At 38.9% G+C, this 12,500-nt stretch overlaps 1 long non-coding RNA gene across 1 annotated transcript in view; it reads left to right on the top strand.

The window, feature by feature from the left end:
* Positions 1-12,500, top strand: part of LOC135098356 (uncharacterized) — a 17,485-nt gene that overhangs the window by 3,437 nt on the left and 1,548 nt on the right. The window lies entirely within an intron of this gene.

Below are 12,500 nucleotides of genomic sequence, written 5' to 3' on the forward strand. Positions count from 1 at the left end.
TGAAGTGTGTGTGTGTGTGTGTGTGTGTGTGTGTGTGTGTGTGTGTGTGTGTGTGTGTGTTGTTAATATCCACTTCCATTTGTTTCCCAGGTTGTGTAACTATTTTTTTCTTTCAGTGTGATGTCGTGCGCTCTGTTCCTTTCCATTCATCGCGCTGCGTTTTCCTCTCCCAAGCTTTGGCTCACGCTAAAGCCGCAGATACATTTAGATTTCTTTGTATTCTATACTAATGAAACACCACTATTGCCTTTTGCTTTGTTGTTGCTGTTGTTGTTGTTGTTGTTGTTGTTGTTGTTGTTGTAGAAATAGGATAATGGCCATTGAATGTCTTACTGTTCATTATGTTGTGATGCTTCGAACTTGCTGAAACTTAAACACATGATTTGATCTTTTAAGTTGTGGTGAAACTTTGAATTTGTTGAAGTCAGTTGAAGATTACACACTGGGATATTCTAATAGTGACGACATTCTGAAATGTTGACTTTGTCAGACTTAAACACCTAAAAGATATAGACTGTGATGAAACTTTGAACTTTTGGACCTTATCACACACATTGAAAAATACTACACGTTTTTTATTTATTGTAATAAAATTTTGAACATTTCGAACTTAACACAGCCTCACTTTTAAGAAACTAGATTCTAATGGAACTTTAAACTTATCGCACGTAACTCAACAGCCATCATTCTTAAGTATCCAAATTGTAAGAAAACTTTGATGAAATTTTGTACTCAGTACATCTATATACTTAAGAAACCAAATTATAATAAAAGTAAAAAAAAAAAAAAAAATTCGTACCAAGCACAACTAAATACCTCAAGGTTCAATTTTGTGACGAGACACTGAACTTCACTGCCACACTTCAAGATCCAAACTTGCAGGATCAAGGTCACAGCTCACGATACATTTTGGACCTACCTAAAAGCCAGCAAGATACACAAGCTGTTTGATGGGATGAGAAGCCATGTGAGGAATGAAACAAGAAAAAAAAAATGGAATATTGACTTTTAAGTTTGTTTATGGGATTAGAAACCTTACACTCTGGTTTTGCTTCTTTTTTTTCTTTTCTTTTTTGTTTTGTTTTTGTCTCATCTTTTCTTTCTTCCTGATTTTCATTCTTATTTTTATTTGTTATTGTCATTGTTGTTGTTGTTGTTGTTGTTGTTGTTGTTGTTGTTGTTGTTGTTGTTGTTATTCATTTGTTATTTTATATACTTCTCTTTTTCTTTTCATTGTTTTCTTGTTCTTGTTCATATTCATGTTTTCCTTCTTTTTGCTTTCCTTCACCAACTTATTCATCCTCTCTCTCTCCTCTTCCTCCTCTCCCTCTCCTCTCCTCTCCTCTCCTCTCTCCTCTCCTCTCCTCCTCTCATACCCTCTCCTCCTCATACTCCCCTCTCCTCCCACCTCTCCCCTCCACCTCTTCCCTCTCAGCATGCATATTAATCATCAGCGAAACCTTCTAAAAATCCCTCAATAGGTGACTCGACTTTCGTGAAGCCGTGCGTCTCACAGGTGGATCTTAAAAACTTGCTTGGATCTCCTCAGCCTTTTTCGGGAGCAAGTGGAAAAGGCTCGTGGACAGCAACAAGGCGGTGAATGGACACGAGAACAATTAAAGCCCGTTAAAAGTGGGAGTGATAGAGACGCTCGGGGACGGAAAAAGATCGGACAAAGATAAGAAGCCAAGGCCGAAAGTCCCGTGTTACAGTACGGGGCGAGCGGCCTTAGGGGAGATGAGGGCAATGTCCGGTGGTAAGGCGAATTATTTCAAGATGAATGGAGGGGAATGGCAAGAGAGGTGGTGACAAAAGAAGCCTCGTTGGCATCATGAGCACCTTTCCCGTGATGGCGGCGGCCGGGTTGGGAAAGAAACATCAAAGGAAACAACGATAATATTCATGTAAAGGGGAGGTGTAACAAGGCAGGGGGTGAGGGGGAAGTCTGCGATTTTTCGGGTTGTAAATGCGAGATTCACAGGAATGACACGATGCTTTTCTAAAATAAATGCCTGGAAGAGAGAGAGAGAGAGAGAGAGAGAGAGAGAGAGAGAGAGAGAGAGAGAGAGAGAGAGATATGGCGGGGAGAGAAACAAATACGAAGTCAGCCAGCTAAACAGACAGACAAACAGATATACAGCCATCCACCCACCCACCCACACACACACACACACGCACACACACACACACACACACACACACACACACACACACACACACACACACACACATACAAAGAAGCAGAGAGACAAACACTACAGCATAAAAAAGAAAATAAATAAATAAGGATTAAAGACGATAATTTCAGGACGTTCTTAGCAACACCATTAACGACAACACCACCACCACCACCAACAACAACAACAACAACAACAACAACAACAACAATAACAACAACAACAAAGACGTAAACACGCATGCATCATCATTATTTTCACTGCAGGAAACTCAACATTGAACTCGTACTTACAGGAGAGTTGCTTTATACCTCCTTTATCTCTCCATGTAAAACTTATTGACGGTGAAAACTTTTGTAGCAGCGGGTGAGGCGGAGAGGTAGAAGAGACGTGGTGTTTTTGTTTTAGCGTGGTGTCCCCCGGGGTGGAGCCAACCAGGGATCTGTCACGCTTCATCGTGCCGCGTCTCCGTCCCCAGTCCTCCAGCAGCCAGCTCTCTCCCGCTACCCTGCCAGATCCAGTCGCTTTTTCCCTGTCCCTTGCTTCACCTTATTGCCTTTCTCTCTTTCCCCCTTCTCTCTTTTTCCATAGCATATATTGGTTCTCTTCTTCGTTTTCTTATTCTACTCTTCCGTCCTCGTATTGTGTTTTTCTTCGATATTTCGTCTTTTTATCTTCTTCTTCTTCTTCTTCTTCTTCTTCTTCTTCTTCTTCTTCTTCTTCTTCTTCTTCTTCTTTTCTTTTTTTTCTCCTCGTAGTCTGGATGGCGTCTGTTCTCGTCGTCGCCATTCCTTGTATTTCTTTTCCGTCCCCTTCAACTCCAAAGACTCCTCCTCTCCTCCTCCTCCTCCTTCCCTCCTCCTCCTCCTCCTCCTCCTCCTCCTCCTCCTCCTCCTCCTCCTCCACCTCCTCCTTCTCCTCTAGCAGTCTCTACGTATCACATTTCGTTACTTTGTTTTTAATTTATTTTTACTCTAAGGGGGGGCTGAAAGCCTCGTCCTGTTTCTTTTTCATGTTCCTTTTAGTGTATTATTTTTGAGTACCGTGTCACACTTCTTTGTCTCATTTACTTCCAATGCTCAGGTCTTCTGGCTTTTCAACATTTGTTTTAATACTTTACTTTTCCATTACTTTTTCTTTTTTTTGGGGGGGGTTGATAGATCCCTAGATATTTTAGTAATTTCATGAAGTCACTAAGTGAAACAGTAATTTCACGAATTCCCTGAAAGTTTTAGGGATTTCACGAAATCACTAGTTTCACAATCTTACTGTAATATATATATATATATATATATATATATATATATATATATATATATATATATATATATATATATATATATATATATATATATATATATATATATATATATATATATATATATATATATATATATATATATATATATATATATTTTTTTTTTTATGTAGGAAGGATACTGGCCAAGGGCAACAAAAATCTAATAAAAAAAAATGCCCACTGAAATGCCAGTCCCTAAAAGGGTCAAAGCAGTGGTCAAAAATTGGTGGATAAGTGTCTTGAAACCTCTCTCTTGAAGGAATTCAAGTCATAGGAAGGTGGAAATACAGAAGCAGGCAAGGAGTTCCAGAGTTTACCAGAGAAAGGGATGAATGATTGAGAATACTGGTTAACTCTTGCGTTAGAGAGGTGGACAGAATAGGAGTGAGAGAAAGAAGAAAGTCTTGTGCAGCGAGGCCGCGGAAGGAGGGGAGGCATGCAGTTAGCAAGATCAGAAGAGCAGTTAGCATGAAAATAGCGGTAGAAGACAGCTAGATATGCAACATTGCGGCGGTGAGAGAGAGGCTGAAGACAGTCAGTTAGAGGAGAGGAGTTGATGAGACGAAAAGCTTTTGATTCCACCCTGTCTAGAAGAGCAGTATGAGTGGAACCCCCCCAGACATGTGAAGCATACTCCATACATGGACGGATAAGGCCCTTGTACAGAGTTAGCAGCTGGGAGGGTGAGAAAAACTGGCAAGGAGACGTCTCAGAACACCTAACTTCATAGAAGCTGTTTTAGCTAGAGATGAGATGTGAAGTTTCCAGTTCAGATTATAAGTAAAGGACAGACCGAGGATGTTCAGTGTAGAAGAGGGGGACAGTTGAGTGTCATTGAAGAAGAGGGGGTAGTTGTCTGGAAGATTGTGTCGAGTTGATAGATGGAGGAATTGAGTTTTTGAGGCATTGAACAATACCAAGTTTGCTCTGCCCCAATCAGAAATTTTAGAAAGATCAGAAGTCAGGCGTTCTGTGGCTTCCCTGCGTGATATGTTTACCTCCTGAAGGGTTGGACGTCTATGAAAAGACGTGGAAAAGTGCAGGGTGGTATCATCAGCATAGGAGTGGATAGGACAAGAAGTTTGGTTTAGAAGATCATTAATGAATAATAAGAAGAGAGTGGGTGACAGGACAGAACCCTGAGGAACACCACTGTTAATAGATTTAGGAGAAGAACAGTGACCGTCTACCACAGCAGCAATAGAACGGTCAGAAAGGAAACTTGAGATGAAGTTACAGAGAGAAGGATAGAAACCGTAGGAGGGTAGTTTGGAAATCAAAGCTTTGTGCCAGACTCTATCAAAGGCTTTTGATATGTCCAAGGCAACAGCAAAAGTTTCACCAAAGTCTCTAAAAGAGGATGACCAAGACTCAGTAAGGAAAGCCAGAAGATCACCAGTAGAACGGCCTTGACGGAACCCATACTGGCGATCAGATAGAAGGTTGTGAAGTGATAGATGTTTAAGAATCTTCCTGTTGAGGATAGATTCAAAAACTTTAGATAAGCAGGAAATTAAAGCAATAGGACGGTAGTTTGAGGGATTAGAGCGGTCACCCTTTTTAGGAACAGGTTGAATGTAGGCAAACTTCCAGCAAGAAGGAAAGGTAGATGTTGACAGACATAGCTGAAAGAGTTTGACTAGGCAAGGTGCAAGCACGGAGGCACAGTTTCGGAGAACAATAGGAGGGACCCCATCAGGTCCATAAGCCTTCTGAGGGTTTAGGCCAGCGAGGGCATGGAAAACATCATTACGAAGAATTTTAATACGAGGCATGAAGTAGTCAGGGGGTGGAGGAGAGGGAGGAACAAGCCCAGAATCGTCCAAGGTAGAGTTTTTAGCAAAGGTTTGAGCAGAGAGTTCAGCTTTAGAAATAGATGTGATAGCAGTGGTGCCATCTCGTTGAAGTAGAGGAGGGAAAGAAGAAGAAGCAAAGTTATTGGAGATATTTTTGGCTAGATGCCAGAAATCACGAGGGGAGTTAGATCTTGAAAGGTTTTGACATTTTCTGTTAATGAAGGAGTTTTTGGCTAGTTGGAGAACAGACTTGGCATGGTTCCGGGCAGAAATATAAAGTGCATGAGATTCTGGTGAAGGAAGGCTTAAGTACCTTTTGTGGGCCACCTCTCTATCATGTATAGCACGAGAACAAGCTGTGTTAAACCAAGGTTTAGAAGGTTTAGGACGAGAAAAAGAGTGAGGAATGTACGCCTCCATGCCAGACACTATCACCTCTGTTATGCGCTCAGCACACAAAGACGGGTCTCTGACACGGAAGCAGTAGTCATTCCAAGGAAAATCAGCAAAATACCGCCTCAGGTCCCCCCAATTAGCAGAGGCAAAACGCCAGAGGCACCTTCGCTTAGGGGGATCCTGAGGAGGGATTGGAGTGATAGGACAAGATAAAGATATGAGATTGTGATCGGAGGAGCCCAACGGAGAAGAAAGGGTGACAGCATAAGCAGAAGGATTAGAGGTCAGGAAAAGGTCAAGAATGTTGGGCGTATCTCCAAGACGGTCAGGAATATATATATATATATATATATATATATATATATATATATATATATATATATATATATATATATATATATATATATATATATATATATATATATATATATATATATATATATATATATATATATATATATATCACGTAACATAAGAACAATTAAACCTAAAGTGAATGAATACAGAGACGACAGAGATTGAGGCCGAAAAGGAACAATAGATGGAGCAATACTTGTGTGAGTGCAAACAGGCAGAATTAGACGGGTGGATAAGTTAAAGTCTGAAGAAGATATATGCGAATAAGCAAATGATAAATAAAAGATAAACTTATGGAAAGCCAAGAGAAACAAGCAGATAGAGGAAGAAAACGTATGAGATCAAAGTGAACAATAAAAAATAAAAGTGAATGATTAAAGCGATAGATCGAAGCAAGCAAAGAAAACTTAGATCATTAAACACAAATACACACATACACACACACACACACACACACACACACAAAAAAAAAAAAAATACTGATGAAGAAAAGCATACGAAAGAAACCGAAGAATGAAAATATGTACATAAACGAGAAAAGAAAAAAAAAAAAAAATGGACCGCTAAGCAAACACTAACAAATATACGTTCTGGTATCATAATAACCTTTTTTTTATATTGATCTTAGAAATGGTTATTATTATAGTATCCAAAATTAGGAGATCCATTTTCGTGTCCTTTATGTGTGTGTGTGTGTGTGTGTGTGTGTGTGTGTGTGTTTGCATGTTTAGTACGTATGTTCGTCTGTCCTTAGATAAAGTCAGGCCAACTTCCATGAATAGCTAAATTATCTCTTTCACCTTCAGCTTTCTTCTCCAATTTTGTTTACCGTTCTTACTCGGGAAATCGTAAGGCTGAAATGACTGTATTGTCACGCTCGAAGGCTGAAGACTGAAACAGAAAAGATAGGTGGAAGCGATGGGTTGCAATGTTCAGAGAGAGAGAGAGAGAGAGAGAGACAGAGAGGATTGAAAGTATAGCCCTTCATATCGCCCATCACCAAATCCAACTGATCGCCAACGGGGAAGTGAGTGACAAAAGTCAGAATACTCCCCCTTGATGCCTCCCTCCCCCCTGATGACTCCCCCCTTCAGTTCTCCCCCCTCATGCCATCCTACCGCTCCTAAAAAAAAAAACCGTTTCCGGACATGACAAATGATGTTGGAATGTTAACTTTGCTATTGACGAGTGTGGGAATTCTCTCTCTCTCTCTCTCTCTCTCTCTCTCTCTCTCTCTCTCTCTCTCTCTCTCTCTCTCTCTCTCTCTCTCTCTCTCTCTCTCTGCTATTTTAATTTTCGTTTCCCACTTTTTGTTTTGTGTGTTTTTATTTATTTACTTTCTTTGTCTGTCTGTATTTCTGTTTGTTGATATAACTTCAGTCTGTATCAATTACACATGCGCGCGCGCGCACACACACACACACACACACACACACACACACACACACACACACACACACACACACACACACACACACACACACACACACACACACACACACAAAGAATGACAAAGATAACAAATGACAAAAAGAAAACAGCAAGATGCAGGATATTTTATATTCATAAAACTTTTATAAAACTAAAAATCAGTCATTGAATATTTATAATGGAATGCAACGCGTTCTGTATTTGGAAGATCATTCTAATAATAATAACAATATTTTTCTTTATCTACATACCGGAGTGATATGATAATGATAAATATTAATTATAAAAAATAATATGGTACAATAATTTTTTCTAGACATAGAGATAAACACGCCACACAGGGAAGTTGATGAAAGCACGAAAAGCCGCGGCTCACGAACGAAAGGTCATGAGGTCACAAAAAAAAAAAAAAAAACACTTAGGGGAAAAGATTTTAATGGGTGGCATGAAGTAGTCAGAGGGTGGAAGAGAGGGAGGAACAAGCCCTGAATCATCCGAGGTAGATTTTTAGCAAAGGTTTGAGCGAAGAGTTCAGCTTTAGAAACAGGTGAAATGGCAGTGGTGCCATCAGGCTGAAGTAAAGGAGGGAAAGATGATACAAATTTATTGGAAATGTTTTTTTGTTAGGTGCCAGAAGTCACGAGGGGAGTTAGATCTTGAAAGATTTTGACACTTTCTATTAATGAAGGAGTTTTCGGCTAGTTAGAGAAAAGACTTAGTACGATTCCGGGCAGAAATATAAAGCGAATGAAATTCAGGTGATGGAAGGCTCAAATATCTTTTGTGGGCCACCTCTTCATCATGTATAGCATGGAAACAGGCTGTGTTAAACCAGGGCTTGAAAGATTTAGGTCTAGAGAAAGAGTGAGGAATGTACGCCTCCATGTCAGACACTATTACCTCTGTTATGTGTTCAGCATACAGAGACGGGTCTCTGACACGAAAGGAAAATCAGCAAAATACCTCCTCAGGTCCCCCAACTAGCAGATGGAAAACACTTGAGGCATCTCCGCCTTTGGGGATCCTGAGGAGGGACTGGAGCGATAGGACAAGATACAGATATGAGATTGTGATCGGAGGAGCCCAACGGAGGAGAAAGGGTGACAGCATAAGCAGGATTAAAGGTTACGAAAAAAATCAAGAATGTTGGACGTATTCCCAAGACGGTCAGGAAAACGAGTAGGGTGTTGCACTACTTGTTCTAGGTCGTGGAGGATAGCAAAGTTGAAGGCTAGTTCACCAGGATGGTCAGTGAAATGAGAGGAAAGCCAAAGCTGGTGGTGAACATTGAAGTCTCCAAGAATGGAGATCTACGCAAAAGGGAAGAGTCAGAATGTGCTCCACTTTGGAAGATAAGTGGTCAAAAAAATTTCTCATAGTCAGAGGAGTTAGGTGAGAAGTATACAGCACAGGTAAATTTAGTTTGAGAGTGACTCTGTAGTTGTAGTCAGATGGTGGAAAGCTCGGAAGATTCAAGAGTGTGGGCACGAGAAAAGGTTAAGTCGTTGCGCACATAAATGCAACATCCAGCTTTGGATCGAAAATGAGGATAGAGAAAGTAGGAGGGGAACAAAATTTGTTACCATCAGTTGCCTCAGACTCCTGTGTTTCAATGATGAAAAGAAGATGTGGTTTAGTAGAGGAGAGATGATGTACTATATATTGAAAATTAGATGTATGGCCGCGTATGTTGCAGAAGTTAATGAAGAAAATGTTGAGGGGTATGTCAAAACACTTAAGGTTGATACCAGAAGAGCAATCCGACCTCGGGACATTTGTGGTCCCTTCCCCAGATGGAGACTCCGAGGCTGGTGTAGGAGTCGCCATATTACTTTAGAACTTTGAGTGAAGGGTGTGTGTGCATATAGTTTTGTGTGAAGGAAGAAAATTGTCTTTAGAGGGCAGGCTGTGACCGCCCCCGTGTTGTGAGACACAAAGGGAAACGTTCAGTGAGGTCACAGCTGGGTTATTGATAAGATCACAGAGCTTCAGAGCACTGGGAGTAATTATCGTTTCGGCAGGTGTCTACTGCCTCCTCCTGTAGTGTTACGTAGGCAGCAGATTGCCTCGGTATAGAATACTACCAACATATATTCTAGGATATGTTTGTGTTTCCTATGTAATTCCAAGATTTTTTTTTTTTTTTTTTTGTAATATATATTACTGTATTTATTGATTGAACTTCGACCATTTGACCATTAGATGACGGCACGACAGTAATTGTTTCGTCACCTGAGTAGCTCTAGACGCTATTACCGAACGGAAATTAAAGTGCAAACACTAAAATATTTGAAATATTTGATTACTAAGAGGTATGTTTCGAAACTTGTACCTGACAATTTCATAACGTTCAGAGAAATTATTCTAGTTTGAGGAATAAATTTAATAATTTTCAGTGTTTTGGAGGGTGAGAATAAGTCATTGTACAGCTGCCTGTGTGAAGTGAGTGAGTGTGTGTGGGATTATAGTTTGTCTGAAGATGATGTGAGATGTGTTTGTACCTGCCACGTGTATCAAGGCAAATTATTTTATTTATTTTCTCATAGGGATTTTATAAGTCACATATTGTTGCTGCTTGTTTCACACATTCTGCTTTTTGACTAATTCTCCTGCAATCACTTACAACGTTTGACTCACCTCCTACTGGTCTCTTAAGTGGTCTTGTATTCTGGGAAAAAAAGTATCAACTTTTTATTCTTTTTCTGTGTATCCATGATATATATATATATATATATATATATATATATATATATATATATATATATATATATATATATATATATATATATATATATATATATATATATATATATATATATATATATATATATATATATATATATATATAATTAAGTGTGTATGGTTAGTGTGTGTCTGCTAGTCGTGTTCATTTTGCTTAAGGAAAATATTTATTAATAAAGGGATGGAAGGATCACAGGTCATATACTGAAACTCAGTTTAAATTGATGACGTGTTTAGTCTTGCATTATTAATATTTTGTACACTGAAATTTAGGTGAGGGCAATGATGGAGTACCTTCCTCGTTTACTTCTATGGTTGATCGTTTTGATCTTGAAGAGGGAAAGGATTATGTTGTTCCTTACATAGTGAGGGTCGGTGCTTAGTTTTGTATTAATTATTAGTGATATTTTGTACGTAGAAATGTAGAAGTGAAGGATTAGATGTGGTGCTCTCCTCGTGTACTTGTATCTTCTACAGGGTAACCTTTTGATCCTGGAGAGGGAAAGGTCATAGTATTGTTCCTTATATAAAGTGCGGGTCGCGTTACGCCTGTCTGAGGGATGATGATGTTTTGTAGCAGCCTGGAGGGAAGGGGGGGGGCAGCATTATTTCTCCTTTGTTTCATACTCGACGGTGAATGAAGCTTGTGGTGCACTCTTGTAGGTGGAAATATGTTGTTTGTCGCTGCAAAAATAATAATGCATAGTTTATCCAGTGTGTTAGGGGAGGGTAAATAGGTTACTCGAGTCGTAATGAAGTGATGTTTGTTGGCTTATCAAACACGTGTATTCAGGATGTCAAAGATGAAGGGAATGTATGTTGCCTTTTCCACGTTAGTTAGACCAAAGTATAGATTTGATTTCCTGTTATCAGTTTGTATTTTCTCTTAGAGGAAGTAATTGCTGACGACGAGGTGAGGCAAAAACTGTGAGTGAGTTTCTGAGGTCGAATGAAGAAAAGTTATGTTGCTAAATTTATATCTTGTCCAAGGTGATTTTCTTTTTTGTTTAGTATAAGTAAAAATATTTTATCAAGTAAGATATCATTGAATGAGACGAGTGGATTCCAGCGTTCCAGTGAAGAAAAGGCAATATTATTTCCTCTTATCCATTATGTGAGTATGTAGGTTTTGCTCACGTGCAAATAACAGTAATGTCAGGAAGGCAGTGTTTATTGACCAAAGGCATGGGTGGATCCCGGGGGTCAGGAGTGCGGAGAAGTAATCTGTTGCTTTTTTCAGTCTGGGGTGATGAAGGCTTTCGCTCTCTCGTTTATGTGAAAATAATCGGTCAGGTGAGGTGGTGTGGCTTTGGCAATAACACGTGTGAAGGAAACTTAATTGTTGTTTTCATCCACTTCATATGAAATTGTTTTTTTCTTCTTTAAGTGAAAATAAATCAAGTGAGGCAGGTTTTTTGTTCAGTGACGTGAGTGTGTTGTACAGTTCAGAAGTGAAGAAAATGTATCTTTTAAGCATTTTCTGGGAATTTTTATTTTTCTTATGCATATCAAAATAATAAGGCGAGGTAGTTTGTCTTGGTCAACAAACGCATGAAAGGAGTGGGTTTCTGAGTTCAGGAGAGAAGGAAAATGATCTACTGTTTTCGTCTATTCTCTGCGAAATACTTCTTTGTTCTTGCATGAATACACTGAAAATAAAGAAAATAAAGGTTCCCCTCTCAGGTGAGCTGGTGGGCAGGTGAGGTCAGGGCCACAGGAAAGAAAGAGGGATTAATACTTGTCTCTTACGTTAATAAGGAAATAATGGTATGAACTTTGGATTAAGAGGAAGAAAACTTCCAGAGCTTTCAAAAATGGTATGAACTTTTGATTAATGTAAAGAAAAGACTTGTGTCTCCCTCTACCACGTATGAAGAAAGTAACTTTTATTTTCATTTCACACCAAGTTAATAAGGCAGATTTTTTTTTCGATTTTTTTTTTTCGATTTTTTTTTTTTTTTTTTTTTTTTTTTTTTTTCGCCTAGTATACAATTTTATGTTTATGCTTACTTTAGAACTTGGTGTTACTTTACAGTTTAGTGGAAATGTATGTGTTGCGTTTTAAACAGTGTGAAATGTCTGTTCCTTTTCTGCTTCACTCTCAATTATTTGCGTTTGTTTATTTATTTATTTAGTTTGTTTGTATAAGAAGCGTTTTTCTTTTCATTACAGTGCCGCGAAGATTGATGCTCTCTGTTCACAGCAAATTTGGAATGCGGTACTGTTACATTTTGAACTCTGCGGGTTTATTTATTTATTTACTTATTCATTTATTTTATTTATTCATTTATTTATTTATTT

The sequence above is a fragment of the Scylla paramamosain genome, unplaced genomic scaffold (genome assembly GCF_035594125.1).
Source record: "Scylla paramamosain isolate STU-SP2022 unplaced genomic scaffold, ASM3559412v1 Contig57, whole genome shotgun sequence".
Taxonomy (NCBI): Eukaryota; Metazoa; Arthropoda; class Malacostraca; order Decapoda; family Portunidae; genus Scylla; species Scylla paramamosain.